Genomic DNA, 27,755 nt, shown 5'->3' on the forward strand with positions numbered 1-27,755 from the left:
ATGGAGAACAGTTTGGAGATACCTTAGAAATCTATACATAGAACTTCCATATGACCCCGCAATCCCACTCTTGGGCATCTATCCGGACAAAACTCTACTTAAAAGAGACACGTGCACCCGCATGTTCATTGCAGCCCTATTCACAATAGCCAGGACATGGAAACAACCCAAATGTCCATCGACAGATGATTGGATTCAGAAGATGTGGTATATAGACACAATGGAATACTACTCAGCCATAAAAAAGAATGACATAATGCCATTTGTAGCAACATGGATGGAACTAGAGACTCTCATACTGAGTGAAATGAGCCAGAAAGACAAAGACAAATACCATATGATATCACTTATAACTGGAATCTAATATCCGGCACAAATGAACATCTCCTCAGAAGAGAAAATCATGGACTTGGAGAAAAGACTTGCGGCTGCCTGATGGGAGGGGGAGGGAGTGGGAGGGATGGGGAGCTTGGGCTTATCAGACACAACTTAGAATAGATTTACAAGGAGATCCTGCTGAGTAGCATTGAGAACTTTGTCTAGATACTCATGTTGCAACAGAACAAAGGGTGGGGGAAAAAAATGTAATTGTAATGTATACGTGTAAGGATAACTTGATCCCCTTTCTGTGCAGTGGGAAAATTAAAAAAATAAATAAATAAATCCATGGCTTTAAGGGCAGAAGATTTATAATCTTGAAAAGTAGATGTTTCTAAATCAATCAACCATCAATCTTCCAGCTCAGCCCTTCAATGACTGTGTGACCTTGGAGAAGTCAGTCATACTTAGTGCCTCAGTGGTCCCATCTGTAAAATTTTTATAATAATGGTACCTACTTCACATCATCTACGTGAAGATCAAAGGAAAAGTTCTGCATGTGCAGCATTTAGAATAGTCCCTGGCATAGGAAAGTGCTTTGTGTTTGCTCTTAGTATTTATTACTATTATCATCACTCTCTGATAAATCACTTCTCTCTTTAATTACATCCTTCTCTCTTTAATTAAGGATGGATTAAGATATCAGGATTTAATTCACTTACAGAATCTGGTTGAGGAAGGACCTGATGCAAACACACTTACCAACCAGCAGAGTTTCCAGGGTCTTATGTTATAAAGGGGACCTGACTGATCCAAGCCAAATCACCAGAAACAGTCTAGTAAGAACTGCTGGTACCATTTTGTAGTTCAAGCAAAGTTTGGGCATTATATGCGTGCGGTTGGGATTCACTGGTGAGCTCCCAGAGGCTTCAGTCTACAATCTAAGCCCCCAGATGGAGCACAATATCCCCTTCCCCCCAATTACTAGTTTCTCTTCAAGAAAGGCTTAAGGCAGTGCCTCTGAGCACTTAAGACTTTGGATTGTTTCCTCTTTAAAAAAAAAACCCAAAGGCCATGAGAAAAGGCTGCTAAAACATCAAAAGGCACAAGAACATGCAAATAGCACCTACTCAGTAAGGGCTCATTACGCCCAAGGTAGGGGTAACCAACCCTCTTCAGTCTGTCTTCAGCAATTAGCTACTGTTTATTCAATCCCTTATCTTCTGTCTCAGGCAAAGTTCTGGATGGCAAGCAACAGAAGCTCAGTGGCGATGACTCTCGCAGAAAAATAATTTTTTTTCAAAAGGGTACAGAGGAAAACACAAGTAGAAACCATGCACAGAAACTGAACCTAGAAGATGACCCTGGCCTGTCACAAAATGATGTGAGCAGGATAGCACTGTATCCAGTGCTGAGCACTCAGCTCTGGAACTTGTCTTTCTGGACAAGGCTGTCTTGGGGATTATCCTTCCTCTAATTTCCTGGAAATGACATCTTACTGTGATGACCATTGCTGCCAAAATACTTTCCACAGGCCTTGCTTCTTTGCAGCTCTATCTCCAGTTGCAACATCAGGAGGAGGTATATATGACTGGCCCAGCCTAGGTGCCTACCCTGGCTCTCAGGGGAGTATTGAAATCAAGTTTCTGGCATTTTCAGATTCTGCAGTAAGAAAAAGATTCTGCCTGTCTCCATAACTCATAAAGTGGGATGTTCCAAATATACAACAAAAAGGCTTAGCTGAAAACAGACAAAAATAATGACAAAAATCTAGTATATCTTTCCAGTTGGCACAGTAATTCTCTGGGGATGGTGCTGCCTGCCCCCTATCCAGGGAAATTTACAGAATCTGGGAACATTTTTGGTCGTCACACCTGGGAGGGGTATTACTATCAACTAGCGGAGGGAGGGCAGGGACGTCGCTCAACACCCTGCAACGCACAGGACACCTCCCCACAGCACGGGATTAAATGGCCCAGCGTGTTAGGAGCGTCAAGGTGGAGACTCTGGGTGAGGCTGAAAGCTGCATGGGGACAGGGACCCTCTCTGGTTTTCCTCACAGTTATGCCCTGAGAGCCATCAAAGGAAGGGTTATATGTGTTGAATAGATAAACAAAAGAGTGCATTAATAGATGTCACCAACTGCCTACTAGTCTAAACAGCAAAGGGATCAACAGATTGTTATTTCTTTTTGTTTCTGATTTCTTCCTGGCCACTGTGGCTTCGATCACGTGGCTGTCTACGAAAAGGAAACTGACTACCTATTTTCCACATGAATAAGCTCAGGGTAAAACCCAAAGTCTAAACAACGTCTCCCAAACCCTCAATGATCTGGCCTGCTTTAACGTCTCAGCCATATTTCCTAATATTTCCCCCCTTGCTCGCCCTGCTCCAACCACACTGGCTTTCTTGTTATTCTACCTCCATGTCAGCCACAGTCCTGTTCCCTCTACCTGGAATGTTCTCTGCTGTCTCCACTTCCCAAGTAGCTGCTCAGCTCACCTGTCACCTCCGGCAAGTCTTTGCTGAAAAGATCTCTTTCCAGGCATACTTACCCTGCGCGCCCTAAGAAGGTAACCTGCCACCCCAGCCTTGGTATTCTTGATAACTTGACACTGTTCCTTGTTTCTTAAACAGCTTTCTAGACAATTGATGCATATTTATTCTATTCAAGAGTGTAATATGTAATAGATCGTTGATACGTATAACTGATTCACAAAGAACTGCATAATTACTGTGTACAACTTGATAAGTTTGGACATACACAACACCCATGACACCATCCTGGAGTCAAAGGAAGAGACAGGTCCATCTTCTCCAACAGTTTCCTAGTATCCCTTTGGTTTTTGTCTGTTGGTTTGTTTTTGTATTCTGTGGTAAGGACAGTTAGCGTGAGATCTACCCCTTTAACAGACTTTGAAGTGAGCAACACTGTGTTGTTAACTATGGGCAATACGTTGTACAGCAGATCTTAGGACTTACTCATCTTGCATAACTGAAACCTTGTACCCATCAAACAATGACACTACTCTTTATTTCCCACAACACCTCACTTTCTAATATACTCAGGAATTTACTAACATGTTATACTTTTTGTATATTATCTGTCTTTTCCCACTAGAGTGACTTTTTTTTTTTTATCTTGATCATGATATATCCCAATGCCTAGAATGGTGTCTGGCACATAGTAAGTACTCACTCAATGTTTGTTGAATGAACAAACAACTACATCAACCTCAAGACATGTGACATGTTGAAAATACACAGTCCCCTCCTTCTGCCCTCAGCAAAATATTTAACATTTCCAGAATGACAGATCTATAATGGTACAACAGATGCACAGGACTTCTGGGTATTTGGCAATGTTTGGGGCTGACGCTGAAAGCAAAGCACTGGCCCTGCCAAATGCAGCCTCCCGAGGTTTACTGGATATCAGACAGGGGCCCAGGGGTTCCAAAAACAGTCTCTGCTTCTCACAAGTCTGTGATGGAAATATTAATATCCAAATTTTACAAATGAGGAAACTGGGGTTCTGGGATATTCGGTAGCTTTCCAAAGGGCAACACAGCAGGAATGCAACAAAGGTGGGATAGCAATCTGATATTCAGACCTCATGATGACCCCGAATCCCACCTGGAAGTGCCGTGAGCCTGGTGGGGCAGTTCTCATGGTGCTAGATCTGTGGAGCTCGCAGCAAGTGGCAATGTTCGGGGGAAGAATTTCCCGATGAATAGACAAAGAAGGAAGCAAAGTCATAGCATCACCACACAAGAGACCACACCAAACCACCACTTAATTTTCTGCCTGTCTAATAAAAGAATATTGCGTATATGTAATGATTTCATGTTAACCATCTGATTAGTACCTCTAAAACTCAATGCATTATTTAGACCAGAATATTTTTCCCTATTTTACAGATGAGCAAACAGAGGCATGGAATGATATTATGACTTAAACCAATATGGCCAGGAGTGGAATTCAGTGTTCTTTCTGTTATTCTACCCCACTGCTCAATATAAAGTAGATAAAGAACATTCTCATGAGCAAAAAATACACATAGGTGTGTTAATGTGTACATACATGTGTGCACACACACCCACACACATATATATATTTTTAGGTGTGAATGTATATATGTGGATCACAAACATGTATTTGTGTGTGTGCACATATATGTGTATGGGTGTGCATATGTGTATGGGTGTGCATATGTGTATGCAAACCTGGCATGCTAACCTCAAGAGCAATAACTTGTGACCATCTCCAAGGGTCTCTGAATGGTCCAGACACATCTGGAATTCAAGAAATGACAGGAGGATGCTGGAAAACATCCTGAATGAGATATGAGTCAGGATATCTGGTCTCTAGAAGGGACTTTCTCACTTTCCTCACTTACAAAAAAAAGAACTTGGTCACATGTTCCCTGAATTAGAATGGCTCCCTGATCCTAGGGTGAGCATCTGAGTTTCTGCCCATGCTGTTCTCTTCCCACGGTTTGTTTCTTCTATCACATTGTCCGGTTAATTCCTCTTCATATTTCACGTCCTAACTGGAACTTCACTTCACCAGAAAGGTGATACTCTCTCATAGAGCCCTGCACTTTCCTTTAGTGGAATTTAGCACAGCAGCTTGAAGCAACCCTTTTTTTGCATATTGTTTGACCAAAACCTACTAGGCTATAACTTCCAAGACCACAGGAGTCTTGTGACTCTTGCTACCATAGGCCCAGGGCCTGGTGCCAAAACACGGCAGGTGCTCCATCAGCCTGTGTTGACTGGATGGATGTGGGGCAGGACCTGGGCTTGAGTTCAGTTTCCACCAGGAGGAATTTTTATGAAGAGTAGCACCTCCTCAAGATCAGTAAACTACCAACTGCTCTCTCTCTCTATGGCAGCATTTTAAGATTAATCATATTTAGGACATATTGATTTTTGACTATTTCCATTCTTGAAGCAGATTGACATTTTATTAGTAAGCCTTTGGTGACTCTGTGACATTTATATCAAACTACAAGGATTTATTTATTCTACTACAGCCTTGCTTTTCTCCTATACCTGAGCTATAAAAGATGTGGCCAGTAGCTCCTGGGGTGATTTTAAAAATGAAGAATGGTTTTCTAAATAAATTGGGTGGAACTTCACTTGGGAAGATTGCAGGGGAGTGTCTGTTTATGAAGCCACACTAGCTAATCACACAGGAGGCTTCGTCTCATGACCTTATGATTTCACCCAGTTTTAAACCAAAGTATTGTGCATGGCCACTTTCTTTCTTCATGATACTGAATACCAAGGAACTTTCAGCCCATTTCAAAAGTTAAATCTGTGCAGCTAGGATGAAGATTGACCCCCATCAAAGCTCATCAAAATATCCTTAGGGCATGGGTGTTCTTGCAATGGCAGGCACACTGGGATAAATGTACAGCCTCTCAGGGTGATCACTCTGAACATGAGTGTGTTTTTGTGCTTTGTTTTTTATGATTGTAGTTACTTGATAGTCACAACTCAAAATTTCTTGAAGTTAGACAATTAAAATAAAACCAGTTTTTACATAGTTATCCTTACAACATTTGGTTTAGACCTCTTGATATTATTCGTGGGAGATGAAGCAGTAAATATGGCCATTTATTGATATATTCCTCAGCCTACCACACTGTAAGGTCAGAGGGATTGAGATCACATCTCTCATAGGATTGTTGTATCCCCAACCACAAGCACAGTGCCCAGAGGCAATACAAAACGGGGCTGACACATTCTCACTTGCCCAACACAGTCTCTGTTTACTCTGGTTGTTCTGGTATAGTTTTTAACAGCATTCTCCTTTTCTCTTCAAAATGTCCCGCTCCAGGAAATAAATTACATAGCAACAAACGGTTTTGACTGTATCCTGGGTGAAAGAATGGATGACTAACTAAACAAAGGAATCACATATCTCTCATCCGAGATGTGGGATGAACAGATACTCCAGCTTTCTGAAAACAAAACCCAAAAAGCTCTGATGTGTAGTACTGGTTGTTGTCTGCAGTGTAATTGCTCTCAATAAGGCAGACTGATTCTAAGGTACCGAGGCTACATCACTGAATGTGGGGGAAGTAACCGTGAGCTGGTATGCACTGCCCAGACCACTGTTCCAGTAGTTCTCAGTTATACCTATGTGAGGTGCCAAGCTGAAAATGCGCATGTGATGTGTTCTGGGAATGATAGTAAATTTAACAAGGGATACGATATAGGTACTGGTCCCTCAGAATGGATGCTGGTCTAAGTGCAGACGTAGACTGTAGATGACAAGTACATCAAAGGACAGCATCCTGACACTGGCCCTTGTGGGGACTGAAGCCACCACCTCTGTCCCGTGCACTCCATCCCCAAACTGACTTAGTTTGTCAAAGGCATGGCAAGGACAATAGCAATATGACTTCCCGGTCCTGCAGTAATCTTTTGGTGTCTCCTGGAATTTTGAACAGGAGCAGACTCGTCCTCCCTTGTGTGTGGTGTACTCTCCAAAGCTGCCAGTGGATCACAGAGCATCACAGATCCATGCTGGGAACTCCTGCTGGCCTGCCCTGCTGGAAAACACCCCACAGTGCCTCCGTTACCTTGATGTGGGATTGAACTGTGGAGGAGCGAGACAACATAAGCTAAAAGTATTCTCAACTTCCCTTTGATTTAGGTAGGGAAAAAAAAATTTAAGATAAAATAAAACATACTCCCAGACCATCAAGACTGCAGTTCTGAGAAGATGCGGGCAAACTTTCAACTCTGTCAAGAAGCAGATAAGTGCTCTTAGTCGGCAAACTCAGACAAACCGTTAAAGGAAAGTGAGGACAAATCAAAACTCTTCCTTGACATCTGCCTCAGTCCATCCAGGATGCTATAACAGAATGCCACAGACTGAGAGGCTTCTAAACAATGGAGGTTTATTTCTGACAGTTCCAGAGGCACAGGCAAAGTGGGTGTCTGGTGAGGACCTGATTCCCAGTTCAGAGACAGTCTCTTTCAAAAGGGCACTAATCCCATTCCTGAGGACTCTACCTTTACGACCTAATTACCTCTCAAAGTTTTCACCTGGAAATACTATCACACTGGAGATTAAGTTTCCACATAAGAATTTTTGGGGGCGGGGCTGGAGGTGGAGCACAAGCATGCAATCAACAGCTGCATCTGGAGAGGTATTTGGAGGAAGCCCACTAAAGCAGCTGCTTTGATGCCTGAATGCATCCCATTTTCTCCGCAGAGAACAAAGTTCAGCAGGTGACATTCCTAAGATCGTGTGAACTCTTTAGGTAATTGATTCCTGGAAGTCACTGTCTTTACACGGTGGCAAGGACAGGCTTAGTAGATAGAAGAATGGAGATAAAGGTGTTGCCAGCTGGGAGAGGATCTATACTTAAACAGAAGTGACTGTCACCTATGTTGTGGGATTTGAAAAAACTGAGAACTCCCACATACCACACAAGGGCTGACTTCATGGGTATGCAACCCCTACAGTTACACAGGGTCCTGCACTGAGAAACACCCACCCTTGGTTTAATGTTCTGCTGTTGCCATCTTGAAATTCCAATAACTGCTGAACAGGAAAGACACAAATCATTTTGTGCCAAGCACTGAAAATTGATTTGTGTCTTTCTAAAGGGACATTAAAGGAATCAAGGTTTGAGTTTTTTGAGTTCTCTATCCTGGAGACCTTGAGACCTGGAGACCTAGAGTTGCCATTGGTGTGTATCGTGAACCACTAAGGGATGAAGAGAAGGCCAACAGAAGTATGTATTACATTAGTGAGGAAGGATCGGAGCTTTATTCATCTGTTAGCAAGGATCTATCTCATCTGAACAATTAACTCACCATAACCAATCAGAAGACATAGTTGAGAGGAAGCAGCTATGGGGCACAGATAAAGTGGGGTAGCACAGAGAGAGTAACTCAAATAAAAAGCAATTTGTGGAGGGAAGCCCAGAACATAAAATAGACAGGCAAAGATCCATTTTCCAAATTTGCCCATGTGACTTCTACACCACCACCCACAATCCCCTGAATTGGCTTCCTTCTCTTTCTCCTTCCCCCTTCTCCTCCATTCCTCCAGCTTTCATCCAATCATCCACAGACCTTTATAGGAGACAAGGGAAAATATAATGAGAGAGATAATGGTAAAAAAGTGCTTTGAGAGTTCAAAGGAGGGAGACATCACTCCTGGCTGGAAGACACTTTGGAGGAGTAGGCATTGTAGCTGGTCCTTGGGACCTGAGAGTGACTTGGATGCAAGGTGACAGAAAGGTTTTCTAAGGAGAGAGGACAGTGGGAACAAAGGCATGAAATGAGAAAGCCTGGGGGTGATTATAAAGAACCATGCATTGCTTTGTTCGGCTGGAGCACAAGGTTCATGACGAGGAGCAGTGGGAGGTAGAGCTTTCATTTCTCCCTCTATTGATTCTTTTCCTAAATATCTCAGGTGAACAGAAGCCACGGTTTAGAGAAAGGGATGCATAGCCAAGTAACTGGTCCTTAGTGACTAGTCTCATCCCTACCTTGTGCTGTGACATATCACAAATCCCCAATTTGGAAAATGTATCAGTCAGGACAGGCACAGTTATATTGTAGCAATAAACAAAGCTCACATTTCAGTGGTTTCGAAAGGTGAGCATAAGTTTCTTTTCTTTTTTTTTTTTTTTTTTTTTTTTTTTATCAGGCTCTGTGTCCACAGCAGATCAGCCAGAGACTTTGCTCTGCTCCATACTGTCTTCAGTTAGGGATTCAGGCTGATAAAGAGCCTGGAGCTTTGTTGGTTGCTGTGGGAGGGAAGAGAAAATCATATACTGGCCTTTAAGGGCTTTTACCCAAAGAGGGCCCTTGTCACCTCCATTAATCTATCATTGGCCAGTGCAAGTCTATGACGACACCCAATTTCAAGGAGCCAGAGAAAATGCAATCCTACCATGTATCCATTCAAAGAAACAGTGGAGATATTTTATAGATGGCACTAATAAATGCCACAGAAAATCTCAAGGTGCTTTGTTCCAAGATACCCAAACACTTGCTTCAGCCTATGTATACTATGATTGAATAACTAGTTTTTTGCAGTTTCATATTTAGGTGCTTTGGTAATTTAAATTGATAGATTTATTTATACATCTGAGTAGAAGTTTTTAAACAAATTGTTTTCTTACCAATTTTTTTTTAAACCCAAGTTATGTGGGAACTGTCCATATATCCATCATCCCAGCCCTCCTTTATTTCTCACCATGTTACACAGAGGTCTACAGCCTGAACAACATGATCAAAGATTACTTATGTAATTACCCTGGGGTTTTTTCCTTCACAGATGAAAGATGTATCACCACTTTCTTCCCCTTTGCCCAATACAGATATCACCAATCAGTCATGGTCCTCTTTTCCCACTGAATCCAATTTGAATTCATCTCAATAGAGTGCTCCAACTAGCCAGTGCCAAGTGACCACAATTTTAAGCGAGATAAAACCAATTTATCATCTCTCATAGTAGGAAAAATAAATGTTATCTAAAACCTAGGCTAATTTCTAAGAAATCAATAGCATTTCAATGGTGGACTTTATTTTTTCACACATTTATTGATTTATTGATTCTTTCATTTATTCAACAAGTATTTACTCTGAAACCCACTATGTGCCAGGTACTGTTCTAGGCACTATGGATGTTGACAGGTATGGCAAGCACAGTCCCTTCCCCAGTGGAAGTAATAATCTAATATTATTAAGTCTGTCAATTAATTTGTGTGTGCAAGTTTGGGAGCAAAAGGTAGAAGTAAACTGTAATGAAAGAAATAGCAGAGAAATTTCAAGTTGGAATAAATGAATTTTCTTTTTAGGGCTGCACCTGCAACATATGGAAGTTTCCAGGCTAGGGGTCAAATCAGAGCTACAGCAGAGGCCAACCCAAAAGTCACAGCAATGTAGGATCCAGACCACATATGTGACCTATGCCACAGCTTGCACAACATCAAATCCTTCATCCACTGAGCAAGGCTAGGGATTGAACCTGCATCCACAGATACAATGTCAAGTTCTTAACCCACTGAGCCACAGAGAGAACTCCTGTAAGTGAATTTTGATATGTCAGAGGAGGAGCTGAGAGCTGAGCACTCCAGGGGGTAAAGCCGGAGAGAAAAAGTATGTTACTAGTAGCAATGACAAAAACTGTCCTCATTCACCCTGAAGCTCAAATCAACTGATTGGTATTTACTTATACATTTGCCAAGACTTGATTGGTTATCCTTCCTAGAAGTAACTGTTTTTACAGACAGCATTCATTTGCTTGTTCATTTTATTTAGTCAATTATTTACTGAGCATTTACTATATGTCAAATAATAGATGATACCATAGAAGTTTAAATACAAGTAAGATGAAAATCCTACCTTCAAAGGGTAGGATCTGAGGGGTTTGGGGGCCTGGCCAGGGACAGGGGAGACCAACTGAAAAGCAAATAATTTCAAGACAGAGCAATACTAGAGGTGGTGGTGCTATAGGAGAAGGGGCAATCTCTGTTGGCTACACAGAGAAGGCTTTGAAAAGGGCTGGAGGAAAGTGAGTGGAATTTTCCACAAGGAAGAGAAGGCCAAAGACTTTAGGGGCAGAGAGATGGGTACCGCAGGACAGACTGGAATAAGCCTGGAGAATATGACCTGGATCACCAGACTGGCAAATTGAGGGCAGAAATGTTGAGTTTGAGGAGACTGGGTTTGGGAGATTTGTAAAGACTTAAACCATGGGAATAAATGAAATTCTTAGGATGGGGTTGAAGAGCTAAGCAGGTGGAGCTTCTGAGGTTCTCTTGCCACAAGTGAAATCAGCACCTAGGAAGCCACCCACTTCATCTGCACATGGAACTACTTGGACGCCAACAGTGTACTTGTCTTTACTCTGCTCTTGGATTCAGGTTTCCTTCTTGCTGTATAGCCCCTTGTCTGAAATGCAGAATCACATGACCTTTGCAAGAAGACGGCATGTGCTTTCAAAAAAAATCATGACTGCATGGTAGGGTACTCTCTCTGTTGGTGGTATGAAAATTTTCACCTTTTTAAACCAAGGGCAACAGAGACCTCCAAGGTCCCAGAAAACCTGGGTCTGCAAGGTCATTTATGGTTAGAAGCCCAGAGTTCTAATTATGGAGAATTTCACCTTTTTATCACTGTGAGGCATTGGGCTTGACTGTGAGCCAGGTTACCTTCAAGACACTTAGAGTGTCTTTGTGTAGTGGGTGCTAAAGGCTGGATTTGCATCCTGCTATTTATAAGTGCACAGACCCCCGAATCACCTGAGGCCACAATGATATTTTTAATAGGGATGCTGCTTATAGCCTGTATCTACTTCATTTCCTCCTCTCTTTAGGGTCTGCCTTCCTTTGTTTGCAGGTTCTCCTAAGTGGTGAAACAATGCTATGTGCTCACCATAACATTTCCTCTTCCTTGACACCCAGAGAAACTCCATTTCCCTGCCTCTTGTGTAGTTAAATGTGGACCTTCTCCATGAATCCAGGCTAACAGAATGCAAATGGAAGTGATGTAAATAAGTCCTGACCCTTAAAAATACTCCTTGTGACCTTCCACCTCTCTGCGCCCCTGCCACTGCAACCTGAAGTTCTCTCACATGGCATTCCTACATGCACAAACAAGAAACAAGGGGCTCCCATTGTGACTCAGTGGTAATGAACCCAGCTAGGATCCATGAGGATGTGGATTTGATCCCTGGCCTTGCTCACTGGGTTGGGGATCTGGCATTGCCATGAGCTGTGGTGTAGGTCACAGACAAGGCTAGGATCTAGAGTTGCTGTGGCTGTGGTGTAGGCTGGCAGCTGCTGCTCCAATTTGACCCTTAGCCTGAGAACTTCCATATGCTGAGGGTGCAGCCCTCAAAAGACAAAGGAAAAAAAAAAATCCTGGACAGCTTCTGGTTTCTCACTTCCTCACTTAGCTCCTGCATTTCAAAGACCTACTTCCTCAAGGAAATTAACATTTCATTTGTATAACAATGTACTCTCTTTAGTCTGTCTTAGTCTATCTTTACTTGGTCTGAGTATGTCTTTACTCTTCCTCACCTGTCTTCTTTTCAAAAAACAAAAAAAGAAAGAAACTCACTCCTAAGAGTGTTAAGCCACTGAGATTTGGTGTTTGTCTATCGTGATAGGTAGCACTCATTTTGTTAACACAACCTGGCACCTGATTTTCCCCAGCTGGTAGAGTTCTATTTCCTCTGTTCAAAAGAGCAGCCCCACTGAGACCTTAATCTTGGTTCTACATTCCTGGGGGAGGAAGGTCTTCCATTATTTGAAGCCAGGGCCCAGAGCCCATGGCAGAAAGACAGTTTCTCCCACAGGAAGCATGTGGACTGAGGGCGTGAGAGAGTCAGTTCTTAGAAAACAGAAGATGTATTCCACATAGGTGGGCCTGACAAAAAACCCAGTAGATATCTCTGCTAAGAATCCTCCTCATATACTTCCCAGGGTATTTGGAGAGAAAGACCTACACTGAGCATATTTGGAAGAGTCAAGGCTCCACTCTGCCAGAGTTGGCCTCTCTAACATTTGGATGTAAGCAGAGCTCAAAAGGACCACTCCTTTCCAAAGGTCTTTCACCCCATCCCAGGATCTCTGTCATGGTTGCCAAGGAAACTTCCAGCTCTAAAAGGCCAAACTGAGAATCCAACCATGAAGCTACAAGTCATTTTCCATACGCCACTGAACAGCTGTCAGATGTTAATGAATTTGACTCAGTACCACCCAGGAGATGGATGTTGTGGACAAGAAGTGAAAAGTTTCCAAGTCTATGACACAGTTGATCACGCCCTCTGTTCCTCAGAAAGAAGGCTCATCTTCCCAGGGAGGGAGAGGGCTTGCCACCAGCACATCCTTGATGTCCAGAGTAGTCTTTGCCCCTGTCCATCCACCTCACCTCCAGTCCCCCTCGCTGTTCTGCAAAGGCCCTGTGCCCACAGGACTGTAATGTTTGTAAAGACAAATGAGCCTTTGTGGCATCATCCTCCAGGAACAGCTGTCTACAGAGGCAGGCAGGTCTGAGTTGCAAGTGACTCATTTAACATGTATAAGAAACCTCTAAATGGTTTTGAACCCTTGGGTCCTAAATGCCAACCACAGGGAAGGGAGCGGGAGTGGGTGGCAGCTTAAAAACTTTTTTTTTCCAAGGGAGAGGAGGAGGTAGCTGGCAAGATGAGAAAGGATCTTCAATAACTCTATCAACATTTCAGGAAGGGAGAAGCAGGAGAGTTTGGAATAGGAAGCTTTACTTGAGGGAGTGAAGAGAATCTCTGCTAGGAGCACAAGGACAGGTGACAGTACAGCACAGAGGCTAAAAGGAACCACGGGAAACAGATGGTTAACAACAACCCTGCTAATTCTACCTCCAAAATACGGCTTGAATCCACCCAGTTCCCATGTCCATTGTCAACTCTCTCAGCCCTCCTGGGCTATTGCAACAACCTCCTGCCTCATCTCCTACTTTCATTCTTGTCCAATTCTGAACCATCATCACCAGCTGCTTGAGTTATCTCTTTAAAATTGGAACATGAGGAGTTCCCACCAGGGTGCAGTGGGTTAGGAGGCCAACTGCAGGGATCTGGGTCACTGTGGAGGTATGGGTTCTACCCTCAGGTGGGTGCAATGGGTTAAAAGGATCCAGTGTTGCTGCAACTGCAGCAAAGGTTACAGCTTCAGCTTGGATTCAATCCCTGGCTGGCCTGGGAACTTCCATATGTCATGGCAGGGGTGGGGGGAGCAATAAATTTTTACAAAATAAAATAAAACAAAACTGGAGTATGAATTTTCCTTGTGTAAAATTCTCCCAAGGCTGAGAAGAAAGCCAGTTGCTTCCTAGGATCACTACTGGGATGACCCCTGCTTGTCTCCCTTACCCTCATCTTATTCTACCCTTTCTCAAGAACCGCTCTGCAACCTCACTGGTCTCCCTCAGTTTCTTGAAGTAACCAAACACGTTTCCTGCGCCGGGCTGCAGCCCAGGCTCTAGCTCATCTTTCGGTGGTCTTCCTCCTCACTCCCTTCCTCCTTAGTTTCAACATCACCTCCTTAGAGAGGTCTTCCCTGGTTCCCTTTAAGGAGAAGCCGCCCCTCCCCACGTTCACCACTACACTCTGCTCGTTTCCTTGGTAACACTCATCACAGATGTAGTCACAAATTCTTGCAATTGTTTCCTTTTTATCACTTGTGCCTCTTACTGAATTATAAACACCACAAGGCCAAGGACCATAGCTGTTTCCTCTGCCGAAGGATGGCCCAGGATCCAACATAGCTGTTGGTATAATATTTGTTGATAAAATGAATGGCTAAGCCTTGGCGTGGAGTGGTTGCAACCACAGGGGTCTAGGGAAAGATGGACCTGGGTTGGGCTCCTAGCTCTGTCCTTGGCCAGTATGGAGGCCTCAGGCAGGTGGCCTCCTCTCCAAGCCTCCATTTCCTTCTGTATCATGGAGACGAGAATGACCTGCCTCTCACACTTGGTGAGAGGGTGACACAGTGCATGAGAAAGTTCTTAGTGGTGCAGGCACAGAAAAGTGCCCAAAAATGTCTGTTGCTATTGCTATTATTATTAATATTCACAGTACTGTTATTATTAATATTGCTATTATTTAGCTCATTTAGGCATGACCCCAAAGCCCGAGTGGAGAAGAGTGAACAGGACTTTCTCATGGTCCACGTGAGCATGTTTTTTTTTTTTTATCATCATGATGGTACATAACCCCAGCCTTCTGTTCTGTTTGTTTTATACCAGACAGCATTTTACCACAAAGAGCGGCTGCTGTTTCTCTAACGGCAGTCACACACTTAATGCTTCCAGTTCCACATTTTATTTTATATGTAATTTAAAGCCCATGGTGCCTTAATTGTAAAATAGGCCTTATTAAAATAATAGCTCGAAAACCAGTGGGGCTCCCTGTGCCGAGCAATGAGGGTTTTTAGCTTAACGGCTGTTTACTGGGATTTAAAAAGAGACACAACCCAAATAAAGCTATAAAGACATTTCCAGCGTGAGTGATGGGCCAAGGACCAGCTGATAATTAAGCTCCCCCCACCCCAAGTGTTTTTTTTTTTCTTTTGGTGCTGTCTGGGGCTTTCCTTACACATCCAAAGCACACCCTTTGCTGCTTTTATGATTGATGAGGCACTGAGGATACTTCAGTGTGAGTAAGCAACGTGGTGCTTTGATTAATGATGCTGGTGGGGCTCCCAGAAGACAGAAAAGAGTAACGCTGTTATCAGGAAAGCAGCTGAAGCTGCTGAGACGGACAGCAGCTCCCAGGCTCGGGGAGACCCAGAGCCATCCATGGGGAGGGTAGGTGGAGTTTTTAAGGCAGCCTGGAATCCAACCTCTCCCACCTTGATGGCCAGACGCCAGCAGGGAGGGGACCAAAGGACATTATTTTCCCTTGACTCCAGAAAACTGGCACTGAGCACCGTGACGGTCTCTGGAATATCAGAGGATGAAACACACCAGAGCTGTAGGAGACCCAGGCTCTATCACGTCATGATGGGTTTTTTTCCAGTGTGATCTTTCTCCGACAGCAACAGTCAGATGAAGAGATTTTTAGAGTATAAGAAAAATAACAGCTCTTAGCCACTGAACACTGACTTTAGGTAGACTTATACTGAATCCTCATAATAGCCATAAGGTGGATATTACTATCTTTCTTCTTACTTTATGAATAAGGCAATCTAGACTCAGAAAGACTTCACAGTACAGGCTCACAAAACTCAGGAGCTGTAGCTACAGCTCAGATCCAAGGGAGCCCTCTGTCTAAGCCTATGCTCTTGGCTACCTCCCAATCTCGGGCTTCCAAGAAGACAGCCGGGGGTTCATGGGAAGACATCAGACCAGGTTTCAGAACACCTAGGTTTTTAGGTCCTGCCTCTGCTGCTCGCTGTGTGACCTTGGGAGAGATGCTTACCTCTCTGTGTCCCAGTGTCCTTGAATAGGCAATTAGTGACATCCTCCCAACCTCACAAAAGCTTTCCTGAGGATCAAACAAATTAACATCTACAAACCCTCTCTGCAAGGTTAAGAACCCTGGTGGACTATTCATTATAGCAAACCTGTCAAGTGAACCCACATAGAAAAGCATTTATAAAGCAAAGCAACACTGAGAGAGCCAAGTGAATTAAGATTCCTGGTTCCAGAGGAACCCAATAGAATTTCTCACTTCTAGATGTATGACTTTGGGAAGATCACATGATCTCTTTGAATCTCAATTCTCCATCCTGTAAAATAAAATAATACCCATCTCTCAGCATTGCTGTGAGAATTCCATGATATTTGCCCAGAGAGCAGCCTCAATACTGCCTGGCACCGGTGCCCCCTGCATATTAGCTACTGTTTTTATCTCTTTCTTTTCTTCCCCTTCAAGCCACAGTCCCCTCCTCATTACCCACTCAAGCAGGGCTGTGCTTGACTTTCTGGCTGTCTCTCTGAACCTCTGCGGCAAAATATAGACTGAAAAAGGAAATAAGAGTCAAAGAGAGCCCTGGGGCTCCAACACCGTGGTTTTGAAAGTCAATTCGCCTGTCGATAGCAGGACTCCTGGTGTCTCCAGGGACCACCCAGGGCTGTGTTGTTGAGCTCAGCAAGGTCCCTGCACCAAAAAGCTTCCTGGTGATGGGAAGTGCTGCCCTGAGCAAGGCAGCATATGCAGCCTCCCTTGTGAACACGGATTTGAGCACAAGGCAAGCCAGCCTGCCCATGCCCGCACCCACATCCATGCAGCAGCTGGAAACACCACGCCATAATGTCTCGGTGTCTGCACAGTCCTTCACACTTTACCAAGTGTGTGTCCATCCCCCACACATGCTGGGCAGGGAGTGGACAAACCAGGGAAGGACACATAGTGGTCACTCTGGATCAGTCTGGACCACAACTGCAAAGCAGAGCAAAACAAAACAAAACAAACAAATGCAAAAACAGTGGCAGTTTTCACAGCATGTGAAACCAGACAGACCTGGACTTAAGTCTTGGTTCTGCCATTTTTGCCTTCAGGGATCTTGGGCAAGTTCCTTAACGTCTCAACTACCTTTTCCTTCTCTAAGGATGTAGCTAAGTGCAGCAATTCAGAAGGTGGCTCTGGCCTCAGAACCAAGTGCAGGCTCTGATCCCAGCCTAGTACCTTCTCAGATAATTTACTGATTTCATTAGCCAAAAATTGAAAATAAGAGGTTTGTAGTGAGGATGAAATGAAATTAAAAATATACCTAGATTCTTTAAGGTAGAAGCAACACTCAATAAATGTGGGCTGTTGTGTTTGTCGTGATCAATCCAGCCCTACTCCTGTGAAAAAGAAAGCTCGAAACCTCAGGGGATTAGCACAAGAAAATTTTACTTCTCACTCGTGCAAGTGGAGAGATTTCCTCTGTGAGGCAACTCAAGGAACTAGGGTCTTTTCTCCTTTGACACTGCTCTGTGAGCCTGTGGCTTTCAAATACTCTGCAGCCGAGAGGTACTTCCTTGGCGCAGGTGCACACGTGGCTCAGGGCGTTGCCACATACAGTCTTGCAGCCAGAGCTGGTTCTAGCTTCCTAGTCTCACTGCACAGAAGTGGTTGTTACTGTAAATTAGGCCAGGTATCTACCTCACACTGTTGCTGTAAAAAAGACTAAATGAGATTGTGTATGGACTGCTTAGCATGGTACACAGTTAGTGCCACTTGTGACTCAGTGCCTGTCTGGCCAGATTCAGTGCAATTCTGGGGCAAACCAGATTTTTAGATTTGGGTACAGACATGGAATTGAGCTTCAGCAATCTGAAGGCTTGACTGGGTCTGGAGGACCTGTTTTTAAGAGGTTATTCATTCCCACCCACTGTCCACAGTAGGTCCCAGGTATTCTGAGTAGCCATGCTTTCCCCTTATCTTTATCAATGTGTCCTTAACTTTCTGCATCCTTTGTCATTCTTCTGGTGCCCCTAGGGTAACTGGCACAGCCAGGTGAACTCCCAGTCATTTGTGCTTCTTACTTGCATTTCACCAGGTAAAAGCTTGCTTGTTCCATGATAATTTTTGATGTTTCCAGTGCTGTCTTGTGTCTCTTGTGACACTACTGATTCATTCAGGAAGCTCTGACTATCTACCATGTACCAGGAACTGGACCAGACACTAATGTTCACGAGAACCCTGGGAAGTCACTCAGAAGTCTCAGGCTTTTTTTTTTTTTTTTTTTTTTTACATGAACAAGCTAAAACTCAGAGAGGTTAGGGATCTGCCTTAAGCCACACAGCCTGTCTGACATGAGGGCAGATTCAACTCAGGATGACACCTTATCAAGAGCCCTTTCTACTGTTCTCTGGGGGCCCCTGCAATTGACTTCTGCCTATTCTTATGAGTAGTTACACACATGTTGGGCCTTGCCCATGCCTTATTTATGCCTCTTTCCCTCAGTGACTTAAACTTGATAAATTTAGAAATTTAAATTAAACCCCTGCAGAAAGTAATAGCGTAACATGTTATTCCTATCTGGAATATTTTGTGGCTAAAGATATATCATCTTATCCCAGAGTTTGCTAACTCCTCATGGTGGGTATCAAACACTCACTCAGTCACTGAAGATACCGTTGGAAGTCAGGATTGATATTAGTGAGAGTCCCCGAGTCAGAGCACCGAAGTAACAGATTTCCATTCAAACAAAAAAGCTGATCTTACCAACCTCAGTGGCAATATCCAAACAGTGAAGACTCAAATACTGAACTCAAGGAACTCATAACTCTAAATGGGGATTTAGGACCAACACATACAAAGAAGGCACGACCTAGATTCCCTTACACGAATATTATTATTTATGCTACTAAATGCAGATTCCTAAGCCAGGTATGCTAGGAATATTATTTAACTCTTCTCAACCAACATGCGATGTCTGGATTATGTATCTCTATTTTACCTTGCAGATGAGAACATGGGGAGTCAGAGAGGTTAAAGTGAATGGTCCAAGTCACAGAGCAAACATCAGAGTTGGAATTTCAACTCACCCCCAAATTCTCCACTTTCCATACCACCATCCAACAGCAGGATGCCACAGAGAGGACTGGCCTTGAAAGGAGTTAGAGGTGGGTTGCTCTTCTCACGAAGGTCCCCAGGGCCCTGACCCATCAATATGACATCTCAGAGGCTAAGAGAGAGACAGAGGAGGTAAGGCCAGCCAGGTGGCACTCTGCTTCCACCAGAGAAATTTCACTTTGGTATTTTCCATGCTGGGTTTTTTCCTAAATACTTCATTTGAGAAATATATTCTACTGCACAAGGTAGAGAGAAGGAAAACAAAAGTGAAAATTAAAAAAAAAAAAAAAAAAAAAAAACAACTAAAAACTATAGGTTTCATGCCCTGGTCTTAATTTAGGAACTACGCATTACAGCTCAAGAGGTAGAGAGATTTGCCTAATGATCAAGGAGTTGTAGGTGACAGACTGTGGTTTCAAGACGGGTGGCCAACCCTTTTTTCTGTAAAGAGAGAGATGGGTAGTTTCCATCGTGGTGCAGCGGAAACGAATCCGACTAGGAACCATGAGGTAGCGGAATCGATCCCTGGCCTTGCTCAGTGGGTTAAGGATTTGGCATTGCTGTGAGCTGTGTTATAGGCTGGCAGCTGTAGCTCCAATTCAACCCCTAGCCTGGGAACATCCGTATGCCGCAGGTGTAGCCCTACAAAGCAAAAAAAAAAAAAAAAGAGAGAGAGAAAGATGGAAAATAACTAAGGCTTTGCTGCCCATGGAGTCTGTCACAACTCCTCACCTCTGCCCAGGTAGTGAGAAAACAGCCACAGATGATCCATAAAACAAATGCCCATGTCTGTGTGCCAATGAACTTTATTTACAGCACAGGCTGAGAGCTGAGTGCGGCCCTTGGGCTATAGCTTGCAGACCTCTGGCTTAGAAGCAAGGATTCTTGACTATTTACTTAGCACTTTTGTCTGTACAAAGCTTTCTCCTTACGGACAGATGAATTGCATAGCCCTTTTATTCCCTTAATGTTGAGGAAAAATGGAGGATCAAAGTCGGAAAGTGCATGAAGGTTCTATAAAACAAAGCACGGATAAAGAAAAGATAGACATTAGACATGTGCACATGGTTGAGGGGGCAGAACTCCCAGGATGCAGAAGAAGAGGGAATCATAAATAAGTGATTTAAAGAAAGGGCCCTGCTCAGATGATGATGTGTATGTGCCATGAACTGTAAAGTGTGACTGACTCAACTCCGGGCCCAAGGTCGAAAATAAATTAAGCTATTGTGGACCTGAGTAGGGGTGATGGTTGCACCACATTGTGAATGTACTAAATGCCAGCTAATTGTATACTTTAAAGTGGTGAAGGCTATGTTATGTGAATTTCACCTCAATAAAAAATTTAAAATATAAATTAATAATTAAATTGATCCACAAAAAACCTTGAAAATGAAAAGGTTCTATGGAGGTGAACCTCCTTCCTCCTTTGAGTCCCAGAACTGCCGGAGGTTTCCTTGGATGAGTGTGAAAATCATTTGCCCTGTCAGGTGTCAGAATGGTGTGATTTTTTTTTCTTTCCTGCTTTGGCATCACATAGGTCTGTTTTGAATTCTGAGCTTCCTTGGGCCTCAGTTTCCTCACCAGCAAAATGCAGGTCATCAGGTGCACCATTTAGGCTTGATGTGGTCATTAAACAAGAGTCTGGTCTAAGCAAATCTAAGATGTGTTCAATAAAAGTAGCTTTTAATACCTTTATTTCTGGAAAGCCCATGGCTTCTCTTCCTTAACTCATTCATTCATTGATTTGTCATTTACTGAGCTCTTTGTCTGTTTCAGGCAGTATAAGTATCCTCATTTCCACTGCTGTGCAAAAAAAATTATCCTCAAGAGTTAGTAGCTTAAAGCAACACACATTGATTATCTCACAGTTCCTGTAGTTAGGAATTCAAGGAATTAGCTGGATGGTTTTGGCTCAGGATCCCTAATGAGGTTGTCGTTAAGTCACGGACTAGGGCTTCAGCCATCTGAAGGTTTGACTGGGTCTGTTGGATGTGTTTCCAAGATAGTATACACACACAGCTGATGGCAAGAGGCCTTGGTCCCTTGCTAGAGGCCTCTCTATATAGTGCCCTTATGAGGCAACCACTGGCTTCCCCCAGAGTAAGTGATGAGAGAGGGAGGGATGGAGGGAAGGAGGGTGGAAGAGAGGGAGAGAAGAGACCTACCCACTTAATAAAATATTATTAGGTCCACCTTATTCTATTTGTTAGAAACAAGTCACAACGTCAAGTCCAACACTCAAGGGGAAGGTAGTACATCACAGCGTGACTACCAGGAGGTAGAATCACGGCGGGCCATCTTGAAGGCTCATGCCTTAGCATGAGCTCTGAGGATACAGTGATGGGCTAAAGAGCCATCTAACCTAAAGTCTAGTAGGAGAGATAGGCCTATATCAAAATACCATGCACATAAAAACATGACACCTAACTAGGATAAGACAATGTAGTTACAGGAGGTGTGTAAAGCACAAGACTCAGGAGGGAAAGACAGGCACAGGAATCCATTTGTGAGGAAGGTACACATTTGTCCAGGTTTGAAGAATGAGTAGTAGTTCATGTTAGGTCAAAAAGATACGGTCGCCTCCAAATGCTGATGACAGAGTTACCATATGGCCCAGAGATTCCATTCTTAGGAATATACCCAAGAGAGAGGAAAACATGTATCCATTCAAAAACGTGTCTGTGAATGTTAATAACAGCCTTATTTGTAATAACTGAAAAGTGGAAACAACTCAAATGACCATCAACTGATGAAGGAAGAAACAAACTGTGGCAGATCCATATAATGAAATATTACCCAATAATAAGAAAGAACAAAATACTGATGCAGGGCACAACATAGATGAACCTTGAAAAAAATTTCAGAAGTAAAAAAAAAAAAAAAAGTCAGACACAAAAGACCACATATTGTATGATTCCATTTGTAGGAAATGTCCACACGAGGAGCTAGAATTGGAGTTGCAAAGGAGATTAGAGATTGCCTCAGGCTAGAGGTAGGGAGAGAAACAGAAGTGGCTGTTAATGGGTAGGGGGGTTCTTTTGGGGGTGATGAAAATGTTTCAAAATATATTGTGGTGATGTTTGCACAATTCTGTGAATATACCAGCAACCCCTGAATTAGACGCTTAAATGGCTGAATTGTATGGTATGTAAATCATTTCTCAGTAAAAATGTTTCAAAGGTAAAAGATGGTTGGAAGAGCAGAGGGAAGAGCCTGAAGTGGAAGAGAATGTGATATGGGGGAGAAACTCAGTGTGGAGTGTGGACTGTGGAGATGGAAGGGAGAGACAGTGTCAGATGCAGCAGAGACCACACCCTACAGGCCCTGGAGAGTCAGAAAAGGACGTTGATGTCTTTATCATTGGGGCAATGGGAAGCCGTGGATGGCTTTTAAGCGGGGCCTCCTATGATCCTGCTCAAGATTTTCCAGGTTTATACAGTAAGTTCTCAGTCAATTAAAGCTGATATTTATATCAGGGATAGATTAAGAGGGCAGGCGGAGTATTGAAAAGCTTATTTTTAACCATTTTCCTGAGAAATGCAGGCCCCAAAGCTTTGGGGTAGGGCTTGAAGTCTGTGTCCTTGCAAGTGGCCAGCTTGGTCTCCTGTGCTTCTCATCTAAATGCCTCCAAACTAGTCAACGCAAGAGGACAAGCTGGATGCAGCCACCTTCAGGTGCCGACCCTATGTTCCCCTGTTGCAGAGTCCTTGGGATTCGGCCCTTCACTGAACTCTTTATCCCTTTCCAGATGGCAGAGTGAAGTCAATCACTGGTAAGATGTTCATTCCACCTCATTTAATGCAGTTTACAAAGGTGTGGTGCAGTTGAGGCCGCTACAGCAAAAGCTGATTTCAAGTTCTGGCACAATGATTAGCTGATTCACAAAAGATGGGAGTCTCCATTTCTTCCCTGCACATCTGTCCTGTCTGCTTTTAATTTGGAAGCCCCAGATTTCATTTAGCGGCAGGACTGTAAACTCCATTTCTGCGAACACAGAATGACACACTTTGTGGAACGGGGGGCCCCTGGCCAAGATCTGACTCTTAAGTAATAGATGGCTAGTGACTAGCTGAGAAACGCTCCAATGCGAACACTTTCCATGGCAAAAACCCTGTCACATCAGCTGGATTGAAAGGGAGCCTTCTGGGCTGGTTCCCACTTACATACAGGCCGTGTCTTTAAGCTTGGCCTCCAGAGCCTGCAGGGACCCTCTAGCTTCATCCTAAACACTGACGGTCTTTCCAATCCGTAGCTTCCCTTGGTCTTTTGTGCTGAGCTGGAGGCTGTGGCCCAATGCACAGATTTCCTCATCTTTGGAAATCAACCCGATGAGGAAGAAGGGTTCAGTGTTAGGGTTTTTTTTTTTTTTTTTTTTTTTTTTTTTTTTTTTTTTTCTGGTAAAGGGGACGTTCTTTTCATCACATTTGACAAAGCAATTTTTAAAAATCTCACTCACATCCAATATTTTGTGTGTGTAAGAGAGCAAAAACAGGCCTCGAGTTACATCACTCTTGTGGTTTAAGAAATCTTTTTCACAATATGTAGACTGGTTTGGGGCTGGGATTTTTGGAGAGAGGGGAAGGGGCTGAGCAAGAGACATGGAGAAATAAGAAAAATAAATCATCCTCTAAGTAAGAAGAAATGGACCAGCAAAAGGAATAAAATGGACAAAACGTCCATGAGTTTGTCATCTAGATGCAGAGATAACTCTGTCTTTTTTTTTAATTAATAATTTTATTGAAAACCATCTGTCTTAGATTACCACCGAATATCTATCGATAATCTCTCCTACTGCCTGCCATAAAGTCAGTTCAAATACATATTTTTGAATATATACATGAGGAAATGAGTAATTATTGTTGCCTACTCTGTGCCCAGCACCGGCTAATGAACTTATGGGCTGTCTAGTGTAGAATATTAATAAGGGACACAGGCATTGGCTTGCCCTGGTCTGTCCCTAACTAGTGGTGTGGCCATGGAGCAATTTATGTACGTTGCCTAATTCTCAGTTTCCTCAGATTGACATGTGGACATCTTGGATCCATCTCATATGGTTGTTTGGAGGATCAGTTGAGGAAAAGGGTAGACAGTGCTTGGAAAAGTGCCCGGAACATAGGACATGCTCTGTTATGGTAGCTGTTATCACACAGTGTGGAACTGGCACACGGCAGCCTCAGCGAACAATGCTTGCCATGGTTTGCCCCAAACAGCCTTGAATCGCCACCTTTGTTTTACATCTAGTTATTTGCCCATTTCTTTCCCAAGCCATAGCGAGGCCAACATTGCACACTCCTGTTGGTTTTCCTTGAAGAGTCTCACTGTCCCGAAAGTAACGAGGGTTTTGTGAAAACCATTTCTCTGCGGAGGACAGTGGCGCTTCAGCTCCAGTACAAACAAGAGAATATTCCAGATGGTTTGCAAAGACTTTCAGCTTTTGCCGAACATGTTTTCCTCTCATTTTAAATTCCCTGTGTATTTTAAGTGAAATGTAATCCACATGTCCCTGGTCAAGTAACTATTGGGGCAGGAAGTGGGGAAAGAGTATGGGAGATCCCAGCATTAGCAATTAGAGAGAGGCGACATCACGGGGGTCTGACGACACATGATATGGGCTCTGGATGAGGAGGAGAGAGGAAAGGGCTGTCCTGGCTCTCCTCTCCCACCAGTCACTCCCTCCCTCCCTCGCCAACTCCATGTTTACCGGGTCCTCGCCAACCCCACACTGTACCAGGCACCGTGGGTCACGTGGGATCCCTGTCATAAACGAGTTAGATTAGGGGTCAGCTAACATGCTTTGTAAAAGCCCAGAGGGTAGCTTTTGGCTTTGTGGGATGCGTGGTCTTACAATTAGTCGACCCTGCTGTTGCAGCACGAAACTACCCATGCACAATGTGTAAGCAAAAGAGCAGGGTTGTGCTCCAATAAAACTTTATATATCTATACATGAGTGTGTATAGATACATATATGTGTACATACATGTATGCATATACATGTGTATATATGTATATGTATATATACATGCACATATGTATATACATGTGTGTATGTGTGTGTGTATACGTGTGTGTGTGTATATATGTATATGTGTGTGCTTTTATATATATATATATATAAAAAAGACAGTAGGGTCAAATCTGACTAGTGGGCCCCGGAGAGTTTGTTGACCCCTGGATTGGATCATGTCATGGAAGACAAACCACCCCAGAGAATAACCCTCAGGGAGTAGGTAACTCAGTGCTAATCAATGAAGAGGCTGGTCCTGACTAAACAGGAATTCAGTGGCAGGATAGCAAGGGGGCTACAGGTGTACCTTTCAGGAAGAAGTGGATTCAAATCCCAGGCCCATCATTTATTAGCTGTGTGACTTAACCTACAGAATTGCTCTAAGACTTGGCTTGCTCATCTGCAAAATGGATATAATATTATAATAACATTGTAAAAAACATGATTCATTAATATTATTTTTAATCTCAAGATTAAATAAGACACTGTGTATAAAGATTCTGTGAAATGTCTGGTATGCAGAAGAAAGCTGGTATTCAGAGTGAATAAAGCACGGATTTTGCAGTCAGTGATCCTGGACCAGAGATCTGTTCTGTCACTGAGTCATTCAGACCGGGGCTCAGCATACTTTTTCAATCAAGGGCTGATAGCAAATATTCTGTGCTTTGTAGGCCACAGTGTTTTTGTTTTAATTTTACAACCTTTTAAAATGTAAAAAAATCATTCTAGCATCCTTACCTCATAAGCTGTATAAAACTAGGCTGTGGGCTGCATTTAGCCTGAGGGCTGTCATTTGTTGATATTTGCTCTTGACCAGAGGTGTCCAGCAGAAATAAAGCATAAGCCATATCTGAAAGGTCCATATGTAATGTATTTAAAATATTATCATTCCAATACCTAATATTACAAATGTATTAATTAGATATTCTGCTTTTTCACTTTTTCCTTTTTATACTAAATCTTCAAAATCCTATTGTATTTTACCCTCAGAGCATATCTCAAGAGCTCATAAGCCACATGTAGCCAGTGGCTACTGTATTGCCCAGGGCAGCCCTGGACCTCAAGCATTCACCCTAAAATGAGTATAATGATAGCACTTAGTGTTTAGGGCTGCTGGGAAGATTTAATGAGAAAGTGTATGGAAGGTGCTCAGCATACGGCCTGGCACAAAGTGATCTTTAAATGACAGCTGATTTTTGCTAACAAGAATCACCATGTAGTATAATAATGGGAATGATTGTTTGGGGAGCAATGTGTATCTCTTTTCTTCCTTCTGGGAAAAAAAATCTCCATCTTGGTGATCAGGGCCTTTCACAGGACACCCTTATTCCAGCTTCCTTTATCATTTCTCCCAGGGGCCCCCAAAGATTCTGCCTACCCCTCTGATATCCCAGGTTTCCGAGACCCAGGACACAGGTATGAGCCTTGGCAACCAGACATGGATTTGCAGGAATGGAAGCCACAGCCCACAACCCCTCTGGGACACTATGAAAGTCAGCACCACTCACTCTATCTGAACACACACTCCTAGGCCAGTGCTCTGGGACAGCTTCCTTGGTCCACTTAAAGTGTAGGTTGGGGAGGGTGTGTTTGTGTGTCTTCCTCTCATCCTGTACCATTTCTGATCCCAATTCCTTTTTTCCCACAGCTTGGCAGGAGGATCAGACCCATAGGTCTACAGACAGAGGTTTTTTGAAGGCTTGGAAAGTCTTGCTTAAATTTAAGCTGGAGACTCTGTGGATGCTGCCTTATCTCCTGAAAATCTGGGAATTACTGAACATACTCAGGTGATTTGATCTCTTCTATAGTCAAAAGCAGGGCTCTCGTATGTGTGTTTCTAATGTTAGGATGTAGGACTAACTTAGTAGGAAAGGACCACTCTACACCAAAAAGCAGCCTAGGTTTCCGGCCAAAGCAGACGGTCAGGGAGAATGTTCTTATACTTAATACAGCAAAAATTCTTATTGCTTGAGGTTGATGGTACAACTTCTTAAAGAAGGGGTTTAACAACCAGACCAGAGTTCAAATGACATCACCTACCCAGGAAACCTAATTCTTCCCTCAAACTCCCTCACTTAGCCTTTTAAAGTACAGAGTCTTTGGAGCCTAATCCTTACTCTGTCACTTAGCAGCTGTGTGACTTTGAGCCAATTGCTTAGCCTCTCTGAGCCTCAGTTTCTTCATTTCTAACTATGAATAAGGACATAGTTTTGAGTTGTGGATAGGACTTAATTAGTTTCCATAAGTTATGGGGAAGATTTAATTAGCTTGGTGCTTATAGTAGAAAAGACACAAATAAAATGTTAATTAATTATTGCCCTATTTTCTTGAGTAAGGTGGTATGCTACATTAACCAAACCTGTTTCCCTTCTTTCCACTGCTGTGCCTGGGGTTCCCTCTTGCACCC

The 27,755-nt window shown here is 43.2% G+C and overlaps 1 long non-coding RNA gene across 10 annotated transcripts in view; it reads right to left on the reverse strand.

The window, feature by feature from the left end:
• Positions 1-27,755, reverse strand: part of LOC106506547 (uncharacterized) — a 760,340-nt gene that overhangs the window by 122,562 nt on the left and 610,023 nt on the right. Inside the window, exon 7 of one of the 10 annotated variants that reach the window (XR_014830967.1) lies at positions 5,782-6,877. The exons of the other annotated variants lie outside the window; for them this stretch is intronic. This is a non-coding gene — a long non-coding RNA (uncharacterized LOC106506547). Of the gene's footprint in view, positions 1-5,781; positions 6,878-27,755 lie in introns of those variants that run through there. 10 annotated transcript variants of the gene reach the window in all.

Source organism: Sus scrofa, chromosome 16 (genome assembly GCF_054392235.1).
Source record: "Sus scrofa isolate SSC_HxYL_T2T_F1_AM1 chromosome 16, Sscrofa_HxYL_maternal_Yorkshire_Landrace_v2.0, whole genome shotgun sequence".
NCBI classification, from domain to species: Eukaryota; Metazoa; Chordata; class Mammalia; order Artiodactyla; family Suidae; genus Sus; species Sus scrofa.